The 17,036-nt window shown below is 34.6% G+C and overlaps 1 protein-coding gene across 2 annotated transcripts in view; it reads left to right on the top strand.

The window, feature by feature from the left end:
* LOC148941568 (uncharacterized) overlaps window positions 1–17,036 on the top strand; it is a 154,501-nt gene that overhangs the window by 1,074 nt on the left and 136,391 nt on the right. Inside the window, exon 1 of one of the 2 annotated variants that reach the window (XM_089104500.1) lies at window positions 638–861. The exons of the other annotated variant lie outside the window; for it this stretch is intronic. The gene's annotated coding sequence lies outside the window, so the exon portion shown is untranslated. Of the gene's footprint in view, window positions 1–637; window positions 862–17,036 lie in introns of those variants that run through there. 2 annotated transcript variants of the gene reach the window in all.

The following is a 17,036-nucleotide window of genomic DNA, read 5'->3' as shown; positions in this document are numbered from 1 at the left end:
AGTAGCTAAAGTAGAATTTTACCATAATTTTTCTTGGTAATGAATTTCAGCCCCCCCCCCTCTATAGACAAATTCAGGGCTTGGTTAGGTATATATAGGGGGGGGCTGAAATTCATTTCTGATAGAAATGATTATTATATTTGTAATCAGCATAAAAAAAGGCATTGAATGGTGTATTCACTTTCTTCCTAACTCAATAATATGATTTGGTAGAATTTTACCATCATTTCTATCAGAAATGAATTTCAACCCCCCCCCGATATATGCCAATTCAGGGGTAGGTTAGGTATGTATAGGGGGGGGGGGGGTGAAATTCAGTTCCAATAGAAATGATTATTATATTTGTAATCAGCATAAAAAAAGGGGTAAAGTTCTACCAAATCATATTATTGAGTTAGAAATAAAGCGAATATACCATTTGATGCCTTTTTTTATGCTGGTAACAAATATAATAATCATTTCTATTGGAAATGAATTTCAGCCCCCCCCCATATATACCTAACCCAACCTAACCTAACCCTGAATTGGTATATATAGGGGGGGCTGAAATTCATTTCCAATAGAAATAATTATTATATTTGTAATCAGCATAAAAAAAGGCATCAAATGGTGTATTCACTTTTGTCCTAACTCAATAATATGATTTGGTAGAACTTTACCAAAAAAGGCATTGAATGGTGTATTCACTTTATTCCTAACTCAATAATATGATTTGGTATATATTTACCCAGGTTTTTGGACTGCCCCTTTTTTTACTACAGTATGACAATGCAAGTGTAGACCCAATCATCTCTCACTAGAGCCAGCCCAGTGGGAGTAATTTGTCATCTTAAATCCAATTTGTGGTCTTTGTTTTGACAGGCAAGTGAAATTAAAAAAATATATATTGAATATTTGTGATTTATAGAATAAAAATCAAGAAATAAAAGTTAGATTTTTAGAATCAGAAGACAATCAGCTTTCTATTAATATGTTAATAATACTGAAACATTAAAAAGATATTTACATATAAATAGGATAATTAGTATTTCCAAAAGAGGTCTTTCTAGGTAAGTCAATAAACTAATTATTTTCAGTGAATGATCTTAAGTGATTTTAATAATAACCATATTGTTGTATAGCTTGGATTTTTAGCTATTCATTTACCTATACAAACCTTTCCAATTCTAATTTGATAACAAAATATGAGGTTTCAAGTTTTAATTTTGCTCAATTGGAAACTGGTCTTTTACCCTACCATTACATCTTTGTGGAACATTCTGCTTTAAAGTTCTACTTTAGCTACTTTTGGCTATCTTGGAAAGGGGTTAGGTTAGGAAAATGAAACTTTCAGGGATGAGTCAACATTACAGGCTAAAAAATTTCCTGGGATAGTATTTTGAAGTACCTACTTCCACTCTTCCCTCTAGAGGGTCCTGAAATTTGCTTATATGACAGGTAGACCTATTGAAATTTGACAAGATAATATTTTACCTTAATTTTCAGTTATCAGTTTCTTTTTCTCTGGCTTTAGTTCTGAAAATGGAATTCCTTTCCATTTCCATTGAAACTTTCAGGGATGGGTCTACTGGCTAAAGTATGTCCTGGGAGAGTATTTTGAAGTACCTACCTCCAGTCCTTCTCCCTCTAGAGGGTCCTGACCTTTGATGACCTTTAAGAATTTGTGATGCTATAAAAGAGAAACCTTGCAAAATAGATCTTCTGCTTAAATGAAGTACAACGAAATTGTTTTCAGCTTCGCAACTTTGCTCAATCCCAATTCATAAGGTTTTAAATATATGCAAATACATTTACTAATTTTGAAAAAAAAGGTAAAATTATACTTTAGCTACTTTAGGCTATCTTGGAATAGGGTTAGTTTATGAAAATGAAACTTTCAGGGATGGGTCTACAGGCTAAAATATATCCCTGGAAGGTATTTTGAAGTACCCACCTCCACTCCTTCTCCCTCTAGAGGGTCCTGAAATTTGCCTACATGACAGGTCTATACCCATTGAAATTTTGACAAAACAACATTTTACCTTAATTTTCAGTTATCAGTTTCTTTTTCTCTGGCTTTAGTTCTGAAAATGCAATTTCAGTTATTTGAGTGGAATTTTAAGCCATATCAATGTTTTATGTTCAAGATTCAGGAAATGTATTTGCGTATCTTTAAAACCTTATAAATTGGGATTGAGCAAAGTTGTGAAGCTGAAAACAATTTTGTTGTACTTCATTTAAGCAGAAGATCTATTTTGCAAGGTTTCACTTCTATAATTATCAGATTTTTAAAGATCATCAAATTTAAGGACCATCTAGAAGGAGTGGAGGTAGGTACTTCAAAATACCTTCCTGGGACATACTTTAGCCTGTAAACCCACCCCTGAAAGTTTCATTTTCCTAACCTAACCCCTTTCCAAGATAGTCCAAAGTAGCTAAAGTAGAATTTTACCAAAAAATGTTAATATGGCTTAAAATTCTGCTCAAATAACAAGAAATGCATTTTCAGAACTAAAGCCAGAGAAAAAGAAACCAATAACTGAAAATTAAGGTAAAATATTGTTTTTGTCAAAATTTCAATAGGTATAGACCTGTCATGTAGGCAAATTTCAGGACCCTCTAGAGGGAGAAGGAGTGGAGGTAGGTACTTCAAAATACCTTCCCTGTAGAGCCATCCCAGAAAGTTTTATTTTCCTAACCTAACCCCTTTCCAAGATAGCCAAAACTAGTATTAATAGTAAAATGTTATTATGAAGACAAGTTTGCAGGTTTTTTTAAGAGCCTGAAATTTCATTGAAATGATGTCATGGCATAATAGCAACCCCTTTTGAGGGGTTTCTTGCTCTTTGAAAAAATTTCTGCAAATTTGTTTTCAGAACATGCCTAACATTTTACTATTATCTTCACTAATGAAAATAGGGCACTTGTTTAGTAGCTGTTAAACACAAGGGAAGTTCAGTCTTGTTAAAGCTAGTGAAATAAAATAAAATAGGATGAAAATATAATAGTTTAGAAACAAATTTGGGCTATGTAACCTAACCCAACCTAGGTACCTCTTATTCCCCCTAAACCCCAAAAAACTAAAGTTTAAACCTGGTAAAATGCCTATCTGATCTTCAATATAATTGTTGAATTTTTATTGGCTACTACAGGAAAGGTACCAATGATTCAACAGTTTTTTTGTAAAGAAAAACACTGTCTACTCCAGAAGGTTTAGTTAAAAGACTTTTGGTTTCAAAAGGGTTTCCATATGTAAGAAAAACATCTATGAATCTAACTGTTTGATTAGAAGTTTGAAGTTTTATCAGAAAAGGTTCAAAACTCTGACTTTCTGAAATTGGAGCATTTTCACCTACAAATCCAACAGAACAAAAAAGTTACTTGTTTTCAACAAAAGTTGGAACCCTGTTTGACAAATGTCAAAATACTTGGGGAATACTTGTGGGCTGATCTTGGTGCATTCATCATGCCTGTTCTTTTACTTTATTTCTTTGTTTCTTTTCAACTTTGTTAAATATGTAAATGTGTAAAATGCTATTCAGATAGTGGAAGCAAAAAACTGAAAAATTGCCTCAAGTATAGGCTAGGGATGAAATTGGACAATCATATGGGGTGTAATTCTGTGACCTAGGTCTCTATAATATGTTGTGTGATATAATAGTGTGATATAAATAATTTCGTAAGTTTCTAGGTGGCACTATAATTTAGCTAGGATGAAAGTGAAAACTTCATTTGATGCCTTTTTTATGCTCTTTTATAATTTAATAATTGCTTCTGTTGCAAATTGCATCTTAAGCCCTTAAAGGAGCCCCAAAGGTATTTCATTTTTGTAACCACACAAAGAAGTTATTAACACTAGTTTTCCTACCGTTTAAAGTTTTTCAAATTGCATCAACAAAAATAGTGCTGAATTTTGTGATTTGAAACTTTGCTGTCAACAATTCAGGGTATATTCCACTTCATGGTATATATTTCCACATGAGGGGGGGGGGGTAAAGTTCATGGTAAATTCGCAGTGGGCCATATGATTTAACTAGGATGAAAGTGAAAACATCTTTTGATGCTTTTTTTGCTCTTTTATAACTCATATAAAAAACCTTTGGGGCCCCTTTAAGGGCTCAAGATGCAATGCAACAGAAGCAATTATTGAATTATGAAAGAGCATAAAAAAAAGACATCAAATGATGTTTTTACTTTCATCCTAGCTAAATTATAGTGCCACCTAGAAATTTACCAATAATTTCATAGACCACACTGTTTTTCCATTTAAGAAAAATTAAGCAAAAAAAAACGGGTTTTATTTTCAACAAAGCAGTGAAATAAAAGTAAATAAAAACAAAACAACACTTTAATTAAAAAATTATTCCAAATATTTCAGCCCCACATCCAGGAGCCTTTCTGAACAGAAAAAAAAACAAAAAGAAAAAAAGTGCTTCCAGCACTGACGTTATCACACAAGAACAAAACCAAAGCAAATGTCTAGAGTAAAACCATGGGTCATTCTCCTCTAAACATTTAGTGTGTCTTGACACTAACATACACTGAATGTTGAGAGGAGAGTGACCTATGGTTTCACTATAGACATTCACTTTGGTTTTGTTCTTGTGTTATAACATCTGTACTGTAAGTTTGTTTATAATGTGAGTTGTTCTTATTTATATACTTTTTTTAATTCTTTTTTTATTTTCTTCTTTGTGTGTTTAGTTAATGTTTTTTTTTTAATTTGTGTTATTTCTTAAAACATTTTTTTTTCTTTTTTCATTGAAAAGGCTCCTGGACATGGGGCTGACATATTTGGAATATATTTTTAATTAAAGTATTGTTTTTTTTTTATTTAATTTTTTTTTCACTGTTTTCTTGAACTTAAAACCTATTTTTTATTGCTTAATTTTTTGTTAAAAGTGTGGTATAGGTCTCTTTATAAACGCTACCTGGATAGGCCCACTTTCTCTCAGTTTTGATAGTCCAGCAAAGATTTCTTTGTTGTTAGTGTTAGTGTTGTCAGCATTTGGCCATTTCAAAATTAATATACCAGTTTAATCCACTTTAAAAAAATTTAGTTTTGACCATCCTTTGTCTGGAAAGTCCAGAATTCTTGGAATATGCATGTCCTACTTAAGATTATTAGAATTTTGTGACACCAAGGAGTTTAACATGTTTCATTCCCATTTTGGGTGGGATTGTGTGGGATAGGAATTCCATGCTAATTAGGGAGGGGTTCAGAAAGAATATTTTGCATTCTGCAGCTTGGGATCTATTTGAAAGAAAACATGTATAAAATTTACTAAGAGAGGGTTTACTTCAAATCTATTCAGTGAAAAATGTATTAGGGTGTTGTGATCAACCAAGTCAAATCTTTAAAAATATGAACATAGCATGAGGCCCAGTGGCAATTCCTCAGATGATGGGAAAATCTAGCATCTAGCATTAAAATCAGTTAAACTATGATAAAAAAACAATTTTTTTTATTTTTTTTTTCATGTTTAATATTATTACAAATAATAATCATCAAAACCTCTTGTTATTGTTAAAGTACCCATAAATTCGACAACTATATTTTTGTCAGAGGACCTTTGAATTTTGACACCAATTGTTTCTCATCTGTTTTTCATGCTCAGTGAGGTTTTGACAGTCACCTATATTTTGACATGGCCTGTTGCTGTCTAAAAAATTTTGACATGGTTACTACAAGATATTCTCAAAAGAAATGAATCTTATAATAGAAGCCAATATCTACATTTGAATTAAACTGAAGGAACAGTAAAAGTCAATATAATATTAGCTGCCATTTTAACTTAATTTTATCAAGAAAAAGCCAATATTGCTACATTTTAGAGAAGATCAGAAGTATCTTGATGCCTTGGTGCTGATCCCAACTTTTTTTTGCCAAAAAATAGCCAAGTAATGATAGTTTGGACATTACGTAGCTAAATAATTGCCAGGAGCTCATTTTGTGTTGAAAACAGGAAACTGCTTAAATTGAATATTCTTTTCTTATCTAGGTGTATCAGATATAGTGTCTACGTTTTGCTTTGTCAAAATATAACAACGGCTTCAAGAGATGGTGTTCCAAGTCACCACTAAGCAGAGTTATCCTGTTTTAAAGGAAAATCTCGACAGTGGTTCCAAAATTGCACTGTCAAATCATTGGTGCCTTTACCCTAAACAAGTACCAAAATAGTAATTGCATTTGTGAATCAGCTACAAATGGTAGGCTAATTGTTTCTCACTAGCAAATTTTTTAAAAACACCTTAAACTTTTGCTTACCTGTTTTGAGACTTATAGCCCATTAAGGGCTCAAAGTGCAATTTGCCCTATAGGCAATTATTGAATTGTGAAAGAGTATAAAAAGAGGTATCAAGTTATGTATTCACTTGCCTTCTAGCTAAATTGTTTTGTAAACTAGCCTACAAATTACCCAAATCAGAAGCTCACCTCAATTGGTATTTTTGCCCCTCTGACCCTGTAAGTAAAGAAATTTGGACCTTCTGAGGGGGAGGGGGCATATGCCCCTAGAACAGTGTTGTGGAAGCAATTAATTACAAGTATTTATATATATATATATATATATATATATATATATATATATATATATATATATATATATATATATATATATATATATATATATATATATATATATATATATATATATATATATATATATATATATATATATATATATATTTAATTACTTTTCAACATAATTAAATCACGTATTTAATTACAAATTAGATCAAGAAATTTAACTATACATTTCATTATCTTGTTTCTATATTTAAATACATATTAACTTTTTCCAATATTCCTAAATACTTTTGTCTATCAAACACAGTTTTCAAAGTATTCACTTTTTTGTCCTGATTGCATTTTGTATAGTTAGATTTTTAACACCTTAATTTAGAAGAAGACCCATAGGAGCACTGTACTGGAGGCCAGCTATGTTTATAGAGTAGGTAATTATACAAATAGCAAAAGGTCAGTAGGGTAAAGGCACCAATGATTTGACAATACAATTTTGGAACCACTGTCAAAAATTTTCTTCAAAACAGGATAACTCTGCTTAGTGGTGACTTAGAACACCATCTCTTGAAGCCTTCATTATATTTTGACAATTTGAAATGTGGACACTATATCTGATACACCCAGATAGGAAAAGAATATTCAATTCAATCAGTTTCCTGTTTTTAACACAAAATGAGCTCCTTACAATTTTTTAGCTATGTAATGTTCAAAGTGCCCTTGCTTGGCTATTTTTTGGCAAAAAAAAGGTTGGGATCAGCACCAATGCATCAAGATAAATCTGATCTTTTCTAAAATTTTCCATATTGCCTTTTTCTTGATAAAATTACGTTAAAATTGTAGCTAATATTATATTGACAAAACTATGTTCCAAGTGTCAAAAAATTCTTGTCTGATGTAGTGGAATACCAGACTAACTAAAAATGTTCCTTCAGCCAAATCCAAATGTAGATGATGGCTTCTTTGATGAGATTCATTTCTTTTGAGAATATTTTGTAGTAATCTTGTCAAAATTTTCAACAGCAACAGGCCCTGTCAAAATATAGGTGACTCTGTCAAAACTTCACTGAACATGTAAAACAGATGAGAGACAATTGGTGTTCAAATTCAAGGGTCCTCTGACAAAACATAGTTGTCAAATTTACAGGTACTTTCTCAACAACGAGAGATTTTGATGATTATTATGTGTAATAACATTTAACATGAAAAACATTAAAAAAATGTTTTTTTTATTTTAGTTTTACTGATTTTATGCTAGATGCTAGATTTTTCCATCATCTGAGGAACTGGCGCTTGGCCTCATGCTACGTTCATAGTTTTAGGCATTTGACTTGATTGATCACAACACCCTAATTCATTTATCACTGAATAAGTTTGAAGAACTCTTGGTAAATTTTATACATATTTTCTTTCAAATAGATCCCAAGCTGTAAAGTACAAAATATTCTCTCAGAACCCCTCCCTAATTAGCGTGGAATTCCAATCCCATCTAAAATGCTAATGAAACATGTTAAACTCCTTGGTGTCACAAACTTCTAATAATATAAAGCAGAACATACATATTTTAAGAATTCTGGACTTTCCAGACAAAGGTTAGTCAAAACTAGATTTTTTTGAAGTGGATTAAACTGGTAGATTAACTTTGAAATGGCCAAATGTTGACAACACTTTAACTGTGAACAACAAAGAAATCATCCTGGACCATTAAAGCTGAGAGGAAGTGGATATTGATAGCATTTACAGTGAGACCTATATCACATATTATATTATAGAAACCTAGGTCACACGATTACACTCCATATGATTATCAAACTTTGTCCCTATACTTAAGGCAATTTTTTAGTTTTTTGCTTCTGCTATCTGAATAGTATTTTATACATTTACATATTTAAAAAAAAGTTGACGAGAAAAGAAATAAACTAAAAAGGATAGGCATGTTGAATCCGCCAGGATCCGCCCACAAGTATTTCCTAAGTATTTTAACTCGTGTTGAATAGGGTTCCAATTTACATAAAAAACAAGTAACTTTTTGTTCTATTGAATTTGTGGGTGAAAACGCTCCAATTTAAGAAAATCGGAGTTTTGTACCCTTTTATGATAAAACTTCAAACTTCTAATCAAACAGTTAGATTCGCAGATATTTTTTCTACATACTGAAATCCTTTTCAAGCCAAACGTCTTTAAATTAAGCCTTCTGGAGTAGAAAAAGTTTTTTTTTTTTTGCAAAAACTGTCAAATTATTTGTACCTTTACCCTAGGCAAGACAACATTTTTCATTTGCCATCATTATTATTATTCAGTCTTTTGAAATAAGAAAAGTATTTTAAAGTGTTTTAACTGAACTGGACTGAGTACTTAGTGTACTAAAATTAAACTAAAAGTAAAATATCTGGGTCATGAGAAGTCCAAGGCACTAAAATTTGGTGAAAAATAAGTGGAGAAGCTGTTTCTGAGAAGTTATCTAGATCTTAGTCTATGCTTCAAACTTTTACTTCTTATCAGGCAAATAATAAAATCAGTTCAGAATAGAGACTCGCTTTGAGAGGAGACAGGTGATAAGCACAAAAATGGTTAACTTCATAAAATCTGATGGTAAGTAGAATTGTAAATGTCTACTAACAATTTGTTTCACTATTGGTTGTTTCTACTTTCATAACAAGTCTTTTCTCCCAAACCCGAAAGGTTAATTAAGCAGTTTTAAACTTATTCCTTCAACATTAAAAACAAGGTTTGAGAAGCAAAATAATTTTTAATTCATATAATAATAATTTCTGGGTCTTTTGGATGCAGTATGCAACATAATCACTTTGGAAGACAAGGTTAAAGTGTGGATGCACAAACTGTAATGAGATTTGGGCTAAATCTTTTATTAAAAGTTATACCAAATCTTGGTTCATAATTTTTAAGTTAAGATGTGGTGCATGTAAGCCTGAAAGACAGGTTTTTGGACATCTACTTCATTGTCATTAGACTACTTTGCATTGTTTTTCTAACAGAAAAATTCAAATATTTAACAAATGGTGTATGAAAAACAAATACAACTGTTCAAATGTGCTTTATTTATGTCTATATATCTTGAACAAAATGAAAGAAATTGTTGCTGAACTTTGTACTGCTTTTATCTTGCACTGTTGTGGTTGTTTCTTTTTTTCCTTTTCTTACTTCTTTAGCTGTTCAGTAATGAAATGTAGATTTGTAGCAGTCTAGATTCTGGAGTCAGAACAAAACAGCCTCCTAGAAAAAAAACTCCAAGCAGAGATTTCTTAGAGAAAAGTAAAGTAAAAGTAATAAAGTTTACTTGATAAAGTAAACCTTATTAGAGGCAAATTGATGATCTCATAGTAGACTACATAATTGAAGAAATGCAGCCTTTTTTTCACTGTAGAGAAAAAAGCTTTCAAAAATCTTGTGCAAGGCTTGGCTCAGTGGAATTCTTGACATGATGCTGTGAAAAGGGTTGTCAAAGTGTGGGACCATATTTGGCAGGTTTACATCAAAGTAAACCTACGAAAGTTGAAAGTACTTGAGCTTGAGTTTCTTGAAGAGTACGCTAAGGTAACTGTGTCTGTTGTCAGGGCACTTGTCACACTCCAGGAGGACAATATCTGTTTTCAGGGAATGCTGTTGCCCACATTGACTGCACTAGGAAAGAAAATGATTGACATGAAACAAAAACGCTCTGTCAAGCATGAACAAGCTCTTGTGGAAGGAACCTTGGATGGTTTAGAGAACTGGTTTGCATACACTTTTACAATGCAGCTAAGTGAACCTGGTTTTAAGCTATCAATAGCTAGTGGAAGCCATCTGATTTCAAGGAAAGATAGATACAGGGATTTATCCATGATCAAATCAGTGATGCGATTTCTGAGGAAATGAAACATATTTTGGTAGCCAAAGCTGATGATCAATTGACTGATTGTGATGCCGAGCACAGTAAAGTGACCTTGATTGATTCTGATGATTCTTTTACTTTCGACAGTGATGATGTCAGGACAAGCACAGACTCTTCATTTGACTGTAGCATCAAAGTTCAGTTGTTGAGGCTCATGAACAATAAAATCCGTTTGATTGAGTCCTTGAAAGAATATCCAGACGTTGCAAGAGTTATTCAAAAGTTCAATACTACCGCGCCATTGTCTGCTCCAGGAGAATGTCTTTTTTCTGTTGGGGTTTGATTTTCACTGCAAAGCAAAGTTAGTTTGGAGATAAGAAGTTTGTTGTTAAAAGCAAACGCCCAACTTTGATAATGAATTTTTTAAGAATTTTTATCATAAATGGTATGCTTTGAGAAAAAGATATTTTGTAGCTAGAGTAATTTGTATCTTAAATACGTATTTTCTAATTAAATTCAAAATACTTCCCTGGCATTGTATTTTCATTTACTAATTAATTAATTACTTTTTGGTATGAGTAATTTGTATTTATTATTAACAATATTTTTAAAGTATTTCCCACAACACTGCCCTAGAACCACCCTCTGGATCTGCACTTGGTCAGATCCAGCCAACAATGAGAGACAATGAGTCTCTTTGCTGTTGAATATATTGAAAACATTGTAGTGTATTCTGCCTTGGGAGCTAAGAATTAGATTCAATTATTTAATAGAGACCCAACACACATATATATAAAGCCCATAAGCAACAAACAATACAAAAGCATTGCAATATGTTACATATTCTTCCTCATGTAGAATTGACCGCTGTTATGGATAGACTAGATAGAAATGCATGTCAACATCAAAGCTCATGTTTGTACAGACAGGTGGTTTGGAAACTACCTGAATGTGTAATTCTTCCTGCAGCTGCAAGGATAAAAGAGAACACATTCCTTGATGCCTTTTTTTATCCTTGTTCACAATTTAATAAATGCTTTCAGGGCAAATTGCATTTTGAACCCTTAATGGCTTAAAAGGACTCAAAATAGGTTGTAGTAAACAAAAGTTTAACCGTGTTTCTTAAAAATATCCGACAATTGAAGGGATTTATCTCTAGAGCACTTTTTAATTTTTTTTTCTGGAAAAGACATTTTATATTTATCATTTAGCTTTTTATGGAATGCAGCAATTTTGTCATCATGATTATGTAAGGTGTAAATATTGAGCCAATCTTCAGTATTCAGCAACTTTCCAAAGAATGAAGACCAGAACTTTGAAAAGGGCTGTAGGAGCCTTAAGTTGTTTAGAAGATATTAATAAAGTTTGAAGAGGGTGACGCAAAGGAGGAGAAGGTGATAACTCCCGCCCAATGCGGCAAAGCTCAGGGGGACAGAATTTTTTTTCATATGAATTAGAATGACATTTTGAGACATGTTTAAACTAGTATTTGGTATTTTAAGTATTTGCCTTACTTTAAGTTAGGAGGAAATTGAATTAATCTTAAGGTCATTTGTATCACCAGTTTAAAAAAAAACTCCAGAATTTTATACTTAGAAATAATAAAATCAGCACTAGTCTGCAATTGCTGGATAAATATGTATTTTGCATATCTATTTTCGTTTGAGGAGTAGTAGAAGACAGCTACTTCAGTTATATAAAAGAACAGGGGAGCACTTGTGTCCTGACACTTAGCCAAAGGATTTCATCATACTCAGATAAACTAAGGACATTAATAATTTTGGGGTAAAAGTGGCTCTTAGTAAAAGAAAACCTCACACCACTGCTCTTTTTTCTGAGTGGGTAATATTAAGGACACTGGGTTGTGGGACTGTACTTCAGTAATAGGCATAACATCAATTTGATTCAATTCTGATAGCACCTTGAGTTCAGTAAGTTTATCAAAATTAAGACTGTGAAATACATCTCAAAACTATCATTGCTGAAATGGCATCTACAGTATCATCTGTTTTAATAATCGAGTGGGTTGATGGTCTTGGTTTTGTAGTATCTAATAATAGAGATTCACCATTTGTGTCTTGCTTATCTGATAACTTCCTTCACCAAACGGCTGATAAGCCAACAAGGCATCGTGGCAACCAGAATCCTACCTTGTTGGATCTCGTAATTTTGAGCGATCCAGATTCCCTTATCAGAAATGAATTTCTTCCTCCAGTCGGCAACAGCGACCACTCAGTTATCTGCTCTGTGTTATCCTTGAACATACGTCTGCAACCTAATGCTGCAGACGTATGACGTCTGTCCTCAAACTTTTATTGACTACCAAGCAATACAGAAGGAACTAGACTCAATAAATTGGTCAAAACTATTTATTTTTGATACTAATATATCATGGACAAATTTTAAAGAAGCCCTCCTATCAACTGAAAAAAACACTCACGTATCATCTACTGAAAACACTTCCATTCCTCACAAAGGATGCAAAAAGAACAATCAACAGGAAAGCCAGAGCCTGGAAAATGTACAACAAGGAGAAATGTCAGGAAAATTGGATAAGGTATGCAAAGGCTTTGAATCTTGTCTCTAATGTAGTTAAGGAATTGAAGTCTCAGCATGAGGAAAAGCTAGCCACATATTTCAAGACAAATCCCAAATCTTTATGGAGACATGCTTCCGCCGAAAATCCTAACCGTCACACCTTTCTTGACCTCAGTTATAATGGCATAACCCACTCATCGCCAATAGATAAGGCCAATGTATTAAATACCCTGTTTGCCTCTGCCTTTGCCATCCAACCTTGTTCAACTAACCCTGCAGCACCATCAAACTTAATATGTCATCCAATGCCAAAATCATCAATTACCAGATATTGTCTTAAATAGCCTGGAAAACTTGATGTTAATAAATCCAAAGGATCAGATGGAATACACCCAAGGCTTCTCAAGGAATACCAAATTGTTCTCAGTTCTTCCTTGTGTAGACTCTTCCAGCTGTCCCTACAAAATGGAGAACTACCTTCAGGTTGGAAAAAGTCCTATATAACACCAATCCACAAAAAAGACCCCAAAGATCATGCAGAAAATTATCGTCCTATTAGCTTCACTTCTGCAGTTGTTAAGGTGCTTGAGAGATTTGTCAATAGAGCTCTAATTCAGCACTTGGAAACTAATAACATCCTCACTTCCAATCAACTTGGCTTCAGATCTTTAAGATCCGTTGACACTAATCTCATACACAGATATGAGTATGTTACATTGTTATTGGATAATGATTTACCTGTTTACTTGGTGCTCCTGGATCTCTCAAAAGTATTTGACAGGGTTTGCTTTGAATTCCTCATCACCAAACTAGAAGCAGCAGCTTTTGATGATGTTATTGTCCAGCGGATACAATTTTCTTTCAGAAAGAACGCAGGTTGTAAGAGTTTACGACTCTCAAGGTGTCCCTCATTGCTCCTTGTCTACAACTGTTTTAAGCGGTGTTGCCCATGGGACCATTTTTGGGCCAAGTATCTTCAACTTATATATAAATGATGCACCCAATCTTTTCTCAATCCTCCTCACTCTTTATGCAGATGATTCAAAACTTGTTGGTAAAGCAGCAACAACCTCTGACTGGCAATCTATTCAAAAGGACCTTAATATTCTTTGGACTTGGGCTGATACATGGCTCCTCTCGTTCAATATTGACAAATGCCATGTAGTCTATTTTTGCAATCATAACACACATCAGCAATACCATCTCCAAGGTAAACCCCTTTTTGCAGTCTCTGAAGAAAGAGATCTTGGAGTCATTGTTGATCGTCAACTAAAGTTCAGCACCCATGCAAAATTTGTATCGTCGTTTGCCCTCCAATCTCTCGGAATGATAAAAAAACTGTCTCTAGCAGAAGCCCAAGTGTATTTATGAAGCTCTACAAGGCATTAGTTCGCCCACGCCTAGAGGGTGGAATGTCCCTGGCATCACCCTATTTCAAGAAGGACAAAGAAATTCTAGAAAGAGTTCAACGAAGAGCAACCAATATGGGCGAAGGCCTCGAACAAATGCAATACAAAGAGCGTTTATGTCACTTGAAGCTTCCTACTCTTGCATACAGGAGGAAACGTGGTGACATAATAATGACCCACAAAATTATTTCCAAAAACGTTCTCCCTTGTCTCCTTACCCCCCCCCCCCCCCCACCCAGAACATTCTGTGACTAGAGGTCATTCCAAAAACATCTTCAAGCAACGCTCCTTAGTCCGAGAAAGAAGCTATTTTTTTAGCCAACGAGTAACGAACTTGTGAAATCTATTCTCTGAAAATACAGTGGCTGCTGATTCAACAGGTGCATTCAAGAAAAATATAGACAAATAATGGCTACAGCAAGAGTTCCTGTATAACTGGGAAGCTGCTGAGTCCTTAACCAAAATTTTGCAAACAACCCATAAAAGTCATAACAGAGCATTACAAGGATGAAAATCCTTAATTTCGCTCCAAGCTGTGATTTAAGGTAATTTAAGGTAAGACTTTCAGTATTACCTTAGACCTTATACCTTAGATCCTCCTGTGCCTCCAGAGGCGCTTAGGGCATCCAAGAAAAGTTGCCAGTCATCTCTCATTGCTGCGGCCACCCAGACATTTTCCTATTCAGGTTGGATTGAGGCATTGAGGTTTGCGAGGTCAGCCCGGTAGCTGCATCGTACGGTATTTTTGGGGCGTCCTCTTCCTCTGGTACCACGTGGCTGCCACTGAAGGACGACCTTCGGTAGTCGAGTTTTGGACGTGCGGATCATATGACCAACGTATCTCTACTTCCTATGTTTGATCACTTTGGTTACCAGTGGCTGAGATGTCTTCTGTCGTATAGTAGCGTTTGTTACTTTTTGGGACCAGTGGATATTTAGAATGCGCATTGAGCAAACGTTTTCGAACGTGAGAAGTTTTTTTTCAAGTATTTGATCTATGTGCCAAGTTCCAGAACCATAGCAAAGCATTGAGAGGACGTTACTGTTGAACAGCCTCAGCTTGAGTCAGAGAGAGTACTTCTGGCTGTGCCAAATTTGAGACAGTTTCCTGAGAGATGCATTAGCCTGGCCGATTCTTAGCGTGACTTCTTGCTGACACGATCCTGAATTGTGGATGGTACTTCCTAAATACTTGAAGTATACGACTTGCTCTATCGTCTGATTAATGCATCGTACGTCGAGTAGAGATCTAGTGGTCGCCATACTTTTTGTTTTGTTGGTATTTATCTTAAGGCCAAAATGTTCAGCAGCGTCCCTGACTTGGTTAAGGTAATCCTGGAGCTTTTGTTGGCAGGAGTCTAGGAGGCTGATATCGTCAGTGAAATCGACATCTCCGAGTCTCTTATTATGCAACTGGATCCCATGTCCATCGCAGGTCTGGAGAATATAATCAATGATAAGAATAAATAGCAGTGGTGATAGCACACAGCCTTGTTTCACCCCTGTACGAAAGTAACGGGTACTCCTGTCACTTTTCTTCACGCAGCATTCTGTGTCCAATGATTCGAATGAGCTTATCAGGAATACCATAGTATTGGAGAACCTTCCAAAGTGTTTGGTGATAAACCGAGTCGAAAGCTTTCTCAAAGTCCATAAAGACCAAGTAAAGCTTATCGTGCCATTCATTTGGTTCTTCTTGCAGCATTCTAAGAGTAAACACAAGATCAGAACATGATCGGTTTGGCCGGAATCCATGCTAGTACTTTCAGTATTAGTGACTAAAAATTTAGTATATTTAAAACGATTTGGGAAACATTACATTCAATCATCTTGAGCAAATCTTGGGTAGGGTTTTAGTTTTAAGATATGGGACTTGGAAAGGCAGGGCAAGGGACAGACTTATTTTTGGTGCTGGGGAAATTGGACAAGGATGTAGAGGAAGCGAGATCAATAAGGTAGAACAAGAAGGTTTCCAGTTGACAACAAGAAAGAACCATTGAATTTTTTACAAGATAATTTTCTCATGCAAGAACTCTATCTTGAGTCACATTGATAGGGTAGCCAAATGGAATAAAATGAATACGAGGGAGTAGGATTTCACAAGATAGGGCAGAAAGAATTCAAATTGGGAGGGTTCTTAGTAGTGGAAAGAGAGAGAGAGGACAGGAAGGCAGGGTGGTGCTGGAAATGGAAACTAGTGTAGGAAGTGTCAGGGAGGAGAGGGGAAGGGTTTATTTTTTACAAATAGAGGATGGCAGCTCAAACCAGGTGGTGACCTCTTGAACACACAGAGAGGATCTGAGTTGCAAGGGTTTGTATTATTTGGAGGAATATGAGTACAGGCGTTCGGGGAGGATCTGAATGGAGTAAAGTGACCTGTGAGGGTGTGCTTACTGGACATGAGTGAATTCCTGGGATGGAGGGATGTTTGTAAGGGCAGATTCCTGGGCTATGCTGCTTAGTATTATGTGTGTAGGGGGCCATGACTAGAGGTCAAATGGAACATGACAAGGAGGTGGAGGGGCTGCAGATGCTTTTTGCACTGCCCTAAAGAAGGTTGAGTCTCAATGTAAAAAGAATATATATTCATAGTGTTTTTTTTTCTGAGTCCTTTTGATTCATAAATAATTGATATTTTGTCATCATAATTGATGTATTTTGTCATATTTTGATCTTCTTGGGAGAACTGGACAGGAAAATATGCTTGGCAGGATTAATTGCTGAGGATTGATTGATTCAACTTCTGCTTAGGTGA

Source organism: Artemia sp. Qi Xiang Cuo, chromosome 18 (assembly GCF_049724085.1).
Source record: "Artemia sp. Qi Xiang Cuo chromosome 18, ASM4972408v1, whole genome shotgun sequence".
NCBI lineage: Eukaryota > Metazoa > Arthropoda > Branchiopoda > Anostraca > Artemiidae > Artemia > Artemia sp. Qi Xiang Cuo.
Note: the sequence above shows the minus strand (reverse complement) of the source record. Positions and strands in the feature narration are given on the sequence as shown.